Source organism: Athene cunicularia, assembly GCF_003259725.1.
Source record: "Athene cunicularia isolate RWA chromosome 1 unlocalized genomic scaffold, athCun1 chr1_part1, whole genome shotgun sequence".
Classification (NCBI taxonomy): Eukaryota; Metazoa; Chordata; class Aves; order Strigiformes; family Strigidae; genus Athene; species Athene cunicularia.
Window position 1 is genome coordinate 61,000,307 of NW_020799091.1, and position 9,964 is coordinate 61,010,270.

A 9,964-nucleotide genomic window follows, 5' to 3' on the forward strand; every position below is an offset into this window, starting at 1 on the left:
AAAACAGAGTGGAGAATAGATTACCTGCATTTCAGTTTTATTGCTGTTGTTTCTGTTCTGCTGAAGTCTGCAGGTTGTCTCCAAAAATACTGTCTGACAAGGAAATTGTTTCCACACTGTTTTGTGCTTTCACCCACAAGAATCTGTTAACCAAATCCACCAAAAAATTGACTGTGCTCTAAACTAAACAAAATCATTTGATTGCAGCTAGTATAAAACAGTGCCATTCAATCAGTCAATGGCTGTACCAGGTTGACTTTCATAAGTTAAAAGCTTGTCTCAAAATGTCACTTGTGTGTAAAGATTTCCAGAATAATATCTCCTGATCAGATGTGAAAACTAAATTTTAAATTTTAATCCAATCCTACACACACTTAAATACATGACTTTTAAAAATGAATTTTAAAATACATGAATCAGTAGAACTGATAAGTAGAACCAGTAAGAGTATATAAGTAATCTGTTTGTGACGCGTCTTTGCAGACTCCATGTAAAACCACACATTGCAGCAGGATTCCACCCAATGCATTGTTCTTTAAATTTTTCCTTTATATTTAAGCACAAATGTGTGTTTAATTCACCTCAAAGGGTACCATAAAAATTTTCCAACACTGTATATGTGCCCTTTTCAGACTGCACCACTGTACTTTCTAACGTTTCCTGATCAACTCTGAGTTGACAGCTGGGAAACTTATACATGTCTCCAATGAGCAGAAGAGCTGTGATATGTGAAGTCTCTCCCCTCTACCTAAGAACTCTGCTGGAAATACAGTCTTCCTGTGTCAGCCCCAGACCTCTCACTAGATCCTGTGGGCCAGTGACTAGGGCATTTATCTGGATTACTGTCTCAGTTCTTATCATGATTTCTCCTTTTATATAAAGCCTCTGTGATGTAAAACAAATAAACTGAAACTTCCCATGGCAACTATATAATCCATGAATCCAGGTTCTGAAGCCATTGTAAACTCTGGACGTTAACCAGTCCTTTTCAAAGAATAGCTTATATTCTTTAGGAAGAATCCAAGCTCCATGCAAGTCTTGCTTCAGATATCTAAATTTAAAAAAAAAAAAAAAAAAAAAAAAAAAGAGATTTTTCTTTGCCATTAATAGTGTTCCAGTCAGGTTTTGTGGTTTCTAGAGGCCCCTTTTGTTATAACAGTCCATTTGGCAGACTACCTACCCAGGCAGTAGGATATTTTGGATTCGGTACAATACAACTCTAGCAGGGCCCTCCTATTCATGAAGAACATTTAAATAACAGACTGTAAATAAAGTAGGTGAAGTACATAGAAGTGTGAAAGCTCTATTAACTGTTCTCCCAAAGCTTGGATCCATGCAGGATAATAAATGTCATTGGGCGAGAGAGGTGAAGAGCCAAATGGGATCAGATTTCCCTTTGATGAACTTCTTTGGGACAGATCAAACCGAGGTTTCTACTTCTGACTTCATGGGGTATATGTTGACCATTTTACTAGGAAGCAGTCCTGGGAAGAGCACCCACTTTATCTTACAAAGTGTTCAGAGAGCACTAAGTTTACGGCTGCAGTGAACAGGCTGAACACACAAATCAGCAAACCACATGATACCATGGAAGTGATTATAATTTTTGTACAAGTAATGGGAAACAGGTGGATCTGTTTTGTCTCTGAAGCTCTCCAGAGGCTGTTAGTGAACTTAAGCAGTTATGCTAAGCAGCCTAATCACCATTTGAAGCTAGATACATATAATGTTGATGGGTCAACATTGAAGTTGACAGAATATTGACAGAAATTATTTCTTCCTTAACATGGTCTTGAAACCGCTCATGATACATTCATGGATGTAACACAGATAATCTAGCCTGTTATTCTTGTACACAGAAATTATTTCACACCTTTTTCAGCACATACTGCTTCATGCCAGTGCGTGAACTCCTTTTTACATTTAACTAACGTCCAAGTCATCCCAACAATTATGTTAATTGAAACAGCTTGTCTCCCTCTTTCAACAGCATTTAAAAACAGACCTACCCCAGGATTCTGCAGGGTGCAAACCCATCTAAAAGGAGTAAGTAGAGGACAAAAAGGTGGTGGTATGAGTTAGTCTGACTAAGAATGCAAAAACCGTTTCTGCTTGAATACTGATGACTCAAGTTATCTATGCTGGCCACCTGCCTAACTATTTGGTTCCTGCCAGTGTTTCATTGCTTGTGCTGATCTTTGGGGAACTGTTATTGTATGAATGCTGCTAAATGATTTTAATCTTTATTTAATTCTTGTTAGCTTTTAATATAATTGTAAAAGATAATTTGTGATTTGTGTGTTGTCTGATTGCTAAAGACTTTGTGAGAAAATAAATTAATATTAAAATTCCCTATGAAATTCTGGAATTTAGTCAAAGGGCAGAAAACTGTGAGTGAACAGTTGCAAAGTCCTGCCATTGTCCTTGATGAACATTCACACTGATCGCTTTCGTTTCATCAACACAGCATTCTTCATCTCAGCCTGCATAAGAGGCAGCTATGGTCTTTTTTCTTGTCCTCCAGGGACTCATTCTGTTTTGACATCATCTAGAATTTCATGGCCAAGAATGAACACTTACAAGTCTTCCCATAAACTGAAATTCCCACAGCAGAGCTCTGCCCATGCTCAGGGACCATGAAACCCAGCCACCTCTACATGTTTCCTCGCTGCTCCTGATCATAACCCAGGGCTTAGCATGGATTTTCCATGGTCCCAAGGCTCCTCTCCATGTCAGACACTCAGCTCAGGCTCATCCTGGTGAGACGGATCCATGGCATAGGCCTACCACTACCATGCTGTTGTTTACAGTGCTAACTGGCCTGGACCAAATAGCATTTTCCAAAACAGTGATGAAGCACCAGCTAGAAGGGCCCGGTCAGTGCTAAGGGCACAGCTTTTATATGACTGGCTGTTTTGCTGATTAGAGATACCAATTAAACTCAGACAACAGAGTGAAAAGAGCAGGCGTATTTTACTTAACTAAATAATGTAACAGAATAATACAGAAAACATACAGTAAGAAAAGACAAAACAGTGCCCTTAAACAAAGAGGAAAATACAGGGTAGTGTATCAGATCATTACTACCTGAGAGAGAGAACAGTGATTAAGAAAGCTCCATCACCACTCTCACACGTTCCCATCACCCAGACCCGCAGTGGCTGGGCAGCCCCGGTCACAGTGAGGGTTTGGAGAGCCTGTCCCGGCAAGGGGGAAATCCTATGCAGGGCATCCACCCATGGGTGAGGCTGCCAAAGTCGCTGTGAGCAGGTCCAGCCTTATATACTAAAAATCAGCTAGCCAGAATAGCTGGCACCTTTGGTTTGAGCGGAACATCTGGTTTCACTCTCTCATTAGATTCCCCTAGAGCCTGGCCAGGGCTCAAGGAAGGAGATAAGGGAGTTTCCCTCCTGATCTCATTTATTTATGTTCTTTTAAAAAGAAGGCCCTATGTCTTCCCAAGGCCGGACAGCTGGCTTCACGGCTTTGTTACCTTACCCCTACAGAGAGAAGAAAGAAAGATACATTCAGGATAGACATGTTTTCATTGCATCCATTACCAGTAATGAGTATATGATATGTAAGCTGCATCTTTCATTAATGAGCATACATATTTTGTTAGTGACTGCATACTAAGTTAGCAGCTTTGGCTTGGGGCCTGTTGCTCAGGCTTCGATACTTGCACCTTTTACATCAGAAGAGGTGGTTTGTTATAACTTGGTATAATACCTATTAGCACAATGGTTATCAGTTATAAAATATACAGGATTCATCTATAGGTCAACTCTGTCTTGGGCAGGTTGTCCAAGCCTTAGCACTTCACCGGCCTGTTTTAAGAAATGAGAATGTTTACTGTATGAGTGAGAAATAGCTGATGGCTGATGTTACAGATTGAAGAGCTGTAACTGAGAACAACTCCTGTTTAGCATAAGCAGCAGGGCACAAGAAATGGTCACATAGTCTGTGCCTAGTCCTGGGAACTTTTTATTTCTGCTGACCAAGTAAAACTTCTATGATCCCTTTTCAGAACAGGGGGAATAGGTCCATGTGTAAGGCACATCCACAGTCTAGTGGCAACTTTGGTTAGCCTGGGGTAGTCTGTACATAGCAATCCTATGACACTGTCACAGATTCTTGTCATCTTGCCTTCCTATCCACTTCTGGGATCTCTAAAACTATTCCTCAGCATTGGTAAAGGCAGAGGAAGAAAAAGAGGTGAGGGCAGAAGACAGCCATCATAAGCATCACATAAATCTTTCTCTCTTTATGTGTATATATATATATATATATGCATATTTACACATACTCAAGGAGGTTTTGGATACTCTGATTTAGAAATCTCCCTTCCCTCCACACAGTCCCTGGAGCTCACTCACATGCTGGACAGATAAGCATGCAGCAGCAGAAATCCAGAGCGGGACGATGACCAAGCCTCAGTCCATTTCTAGGCAGTAGTCAAAATATGGGCCAAGGGTTCAGCACCACTACATAAGCACAGAATTGTGTAAGACAGACCAGAATTCATAAACGAAGAAGAGTCACAACAAAGCATGTGCATTCATGCATGTAGAGACAAATACCATGTAATTCTAAATGCATCTTTTTCAATAAAATATAATGCACTATAAGAGAAAATGTAAGCATGATTTTGGAAAGGTTGAGTTGGCCATGTCTACCAGAAATACAGGCCAGGAAGTCAGGTTATCCAAAATATGTACAGCAGAATATTTTTCCTGTCCCATTATTTATTAAGACCCAGGTCTCTTCCTAGTGGTAAGATGTCCCTTTATATCCCCCAGTCACTAAAGAAAAGCCAAATATTTCAGTCTTAAATATTTAAATATTACCTTATTTAAATTAATGACTCTGCTTTGGCAGCACATACGTCTGGTTTTTAAAATCTATAATACACTAGTCAAAAGAGGCTAAGGCTGGGGAGAAGCTGTGGGAGAGCAGGGAGGAAAAAAACCACCACAAAAACTAAACTGAAACTAGCTGTGTTACACATCTATTGCTATCTTTTACTTGAATACACATATCTATGCACAGACACGCATACATGATTCATTTATCCACCTGCCTTAGACCAGACCATTAATTTATTAACTGCAGATGAAAGATGAAGAGGCCAAAAACATGGATTTGAAAGAACATGTGGATCTGGATGCTGCTGTAGCAAAGCCTGCTCAGGAAAGGCAGGCTATAGCACTTCAGCTGTAGGAGGAACCTACCATGTGCAAGAACACAGAGAAATCCTACCTCTTTGAGTCCCACTTGTCCACTGACCTAGTCTTCTACTACAACAAACCACATAATGCTAAAAAAATGTAAAGAAAATAAATTAGAACCACAAGAGCTTCTATAAAAAAAAAAAAAATCCCCCAAAAACCAACAAAACAAACCCTTCTATATCTCAGATACTTCTTCCCCGCAGGGACTTGAACTGTGATTTGGAGTACTGTTTACATTTGTAAAGTCTACCATTGCAAGAAAGAGGCTGTTACTTAAGCACACCTGGATCAAGGCTGGGCAATCAGACGAAATTGGCTAAGCTACTGGAAATTGTTTTCACTTTAAAAACCGATGGAGCTACCTATAACCTCAAATTGAAAGCAAGCTTTTCTGTTCTCTCAGATACAGCTGTTATTTAAACATTTATACACAGTGCTTAGAGAGTTCTTATCACTGATCATGAGACTGTGAACAACCTTGGTGTTTATGTTCAGTATAACTCAATTTGGTTTATGTTTTGAGGTTTTTTTGGTTTTGCTTTTGGGGAGAGTTGTTTGTTTTGGGGGGATTTTTTGCCTATGGACTCGCTAGTTTATTATCAATTTTACAGTACAGGTTTACATAAATTCTGTGGGTTTCCGTCAGCATAATTTGTAGCTGTCAAAATCACGCCGATAAGAGTGCTAGCTATACTGCAGCCTGTTGTACTGCAAATGAAAAAAAAAAAAAAAAAAAAAAATGACACCATTTGACATTCACAAGACACCAAAACTTAGACTGGGAACTTCAGTTCAGACCTGACACAGAATCACAGAACAACTGATGCTGAATGGCACATCTTGAGATCATCTAGTCCCAACCCAACACTCCTGCTCTTGAAGGGTCAGATAGAGCAGGTTGCTCCAGACTGCATCCAGTTGGGTTTTGAATGTTGCCAAGGGTGGAGACTCCACAACTTCTCTGGGTAATCTGTTCCTGTGTTTGACAGTCCTCACAGTACAAAATGTTTTCCTACTTTTAAACAAAACTTCATTTCATTTTGTGCCCATTGCCTCTTGTCCTTATAAAAAAACTGTATTTTGCTCTATCTATGATACATGACACAGGAGAAAACTGAACTCTGGTTTCACAGTTTTACATAGTTCCTCTACCCACAGAATTAACTGAAGAATGAATTTTAATATATATTTTCACTAACATAGTGGCGAATATACTTGTTGAGCTAGTCTTGTCAGTTTTCACGCACAATCAAATGCTTAGGCCTCCTACATCTTTCACCATTCTTTGTAAGAAAAAAATGAAGAACATTAATTCTTGTAGTTTAAATTTGAAGTTATTCCTCAGATGTTATTTCAAAATAATCTTCCCCAAAATTACAAAGAAAGGAAAAGCTACATGTGTTGAAAACATCCCAACAAAATGCTAAATATATTTTATCTAAAAGAAAAGATTTTCAAGAGGGATGCCTTTTAATTTCCTTACCTCTAGAAAATAACATGCAGAAACATTTTAAGTATACCTGTAAGTTCCACCTTCACTGTAGGGTTTGTATAATAATCCAAACTTATAGACTGTTCTCTCATTCCTATCCCCTCATAGCAAAAAGTAGTAGAGTAAAAATTTATAGGACCATCTATTGTTTTGTGGTACAAAAGATGTTACCAGCTGGAGGTGTTTTATGCTCGGTTGAACTATGTTAAAAGGCATTTCCCTAGTTACCTTCAAACGAACATTTTTTTTTCTACTTTTGAAGAAATTTTATAACTTACAACTTTAAGTCCCTCTTTTGAAATAATTCAAACTGAAATTACACATGAACTGGAAAGATTAAGTGACGGGTTTTTTTAACAGAAAGATTGAAACAATGTTATAAAAAGGTGTGTCAACCCTACTAGCAAAATAATAAGCTTATTTAATCATTAAATTGAGGTGCCGTGAAAAGAATAATACACCTTACCTGTCATTTACCATAGCTGACAGAGATTTTGACTGATTTCACCTGAATAAATGGACCTTCTGCTTTTCAAAGATATTAATGCAGACTCTTTCAAAACAAACAGATCTACTACTGCAGGGAAGAGTAACTGGGAACTGAGCAACAAGGATCACACAGTTTTTCAGTGTTTCACCAAACAGATGCACTATAGTAAAAACTGATAGGATTGCCACAATTTTTTCTGGCCTTGAGCACAGACAGCCATACCCCAGCAGGAGGTGGGTGCACTGAGGGCTCTGAGAGCTCCTTCCTATCTATGAAGTTCTCATAAACTAGAAATCTTACTCGTGTGTGTGGTTGAAATAGTTTCCCTTGGAAGTTATCCACTGGAAGTTATCATTGGTGTATGCCAAATATAAATTCACATTATAATTTAGCTAGGCAGGTTACATATGTGAGTCTTCCTTGTTCTTCAAAACCAAAGAAAATATAAATTGATTAACTAAGAGAAGATAGTTTTTATTAATTCGGAATAATAGAGATTTTTCACCCTATTATATGCAAAACACTACTTATTCATTTAACTAGCTAGTGATCATTTCATGCAGCATGTATGGAAATAGGAAGTGTCTTGTGTTGACTCACTGCAGCTTCTTGCCTTTTTCTTTCTCCAGCAATTTATCTTCCAAGAAGCGGAGGGAAATAGAGGAATTTGGTTCTGATACTCACTACACTTACACTAAAGAGTCACAGGAAGAGGTGCAAAGCTACCATAACACGACAGCTAAGTTGTAGCAAAAAGAGAGAGCAGCTTTTTTTCATCCATGTAATTGAGCTTCCCCAGTGTTACTACTTAAATACTTTAAATGTGAAATTGCTAGGATAATACATCTTCAACACACAGTCAGCAGGCTGCAATCTATTGTATATGCAGTTACCCTCAATGTTATTAGCTTTCAGGTCTTCAAAGGATAATTAAACAGTAAAGAGTATGATATTTTGCAAGTTTGTATTTTAATCCTATTTGCAGCTGCAAGAATGAAATAGCAAGAATGTCAATTATATTTTCAGTGTACAGCTACAAGCCAAGGACATGTGAAATCTCCTTGGTTTGTACCTGTACATGTGAAAAGAGAGTTGATTACAGTTGTGCTGGTGTGCAAACAAGGCTTTTTTGCTCTCCCATCAGTACACAAACTACTCGCTAGAAAGCAACACTATCCCTCCCCACCCCAGTGATAATTTTTCTTCATATGTTTAGGTTTCAGCTTATTCATGTACTAGTGGTTTGCTTAACAAGGCAGGCACATTCCAAGTCAAATTAGAAGAATTCAGTAAGTTATGCTAGAAATAAATAGCCCTTGCCAATACCATATTCCAACGCTTTCTGAATGTCAACTACTTATGATGCTGGCTTCTTACATTCTCATGGAATGATAGCAGAGGCAACACGTGTGAGGAGGGAGTCATCCTCTATTGCCTTGCAGCAGCCATATTTTCATCCATCTGCATATGAAGAATATAAAAGAGCAATAACAGCACTTTGCACTTGCTTTATACCTGGCATAAATGTCTATAATACTAGCAAGCCATAGTTTCATTTTACAACATTAGATGTGAAACTGAGGTGTATATTCTAATGATTAAGAACACCTGAGATTTCACAAGCTCTGTGTGGTCAACACATGCTGTGCTTCCACTGACAAGTCAGAGGAATCATATGAAGAAATAAAAAAATATAGCTCCCTGGCAAGATTTGTCATACTTTGTGCAAGCCTCCCACAGTCTTTTAATTCCAAAATCATACTACATCAGTATGAGTATATGCCTTTCAGAGTTGAAAAAGTTAGATGTGGATGTATTTTATAAAAATGTTTAATAAAGAAAGTGAACAAAGGACCATTCTCCTAGCAATTGTGAAGTTTATTGCCTGTCCAGAACTGCCTTTGTAACGAGCCAAGAAATCAGACCAACATTCACCAACATACACTTGCAGACACAGGGGGTACCTACCAGATGTTCTGCTACAGCAGGTCTTGAAACTTGCTCTCCTCTTTCCGCCAACATAACTGTTTCAGGGAGCTAACAGCTCTTGATCATGTTTTGTCAGATCTAATAGGATGGTTTTTTTTTCTCTTGGCCTATTCAGCCTCTAGACTTCTTGCTTGAATTTGACTGTAGGAACCCCCCTTTCTATTTGCTGTTTCTTAAGCCTTCATTTTTGATGTCTTCTAAGTTCATATTATAGACTGTATAACCTTCACTTAGCTCATGTTTTGAGGAAGTGTAATCTATGTTTATTTACACTGAGTCTCCAGGCATTAATTGTTTTCTTTCGCCCTCACCCTTAAATTCACTGTAGGTCCCAAAGGTAAACAACTTGGAGGAACAGAATGTCCACTTCCTGTTGTCCATCCACGCACTGGTGAAGAGTTTGTTTTGGGTTGTGGGGTTTGCAGAAATGCTCACAATTTTTAGACTAGCATTTTTTTTAAACCAGAGCAAAACAGGTGCCTTCATCCTTCAAGGGTCCTGGAAATAAAGTCCAGCTGGGATGAGGAGGGGTCCAGTTCATAACTCAGGTTACAGTGCAATAAGGATGCCAAATCCCAACTACATAATGTGTGTATATATATCTTATATATATATATATATATATATAATCTTGCTGTGAGATATTGACATTTTTTGAACTAAGACATCAAACTTGTGAGGCGTTTGCATGTGGCCATGGAAACGTTGGACATATACAAATGAAAAATTGCTATTAAAAGATCTGTGTGTCTGTGAACTATG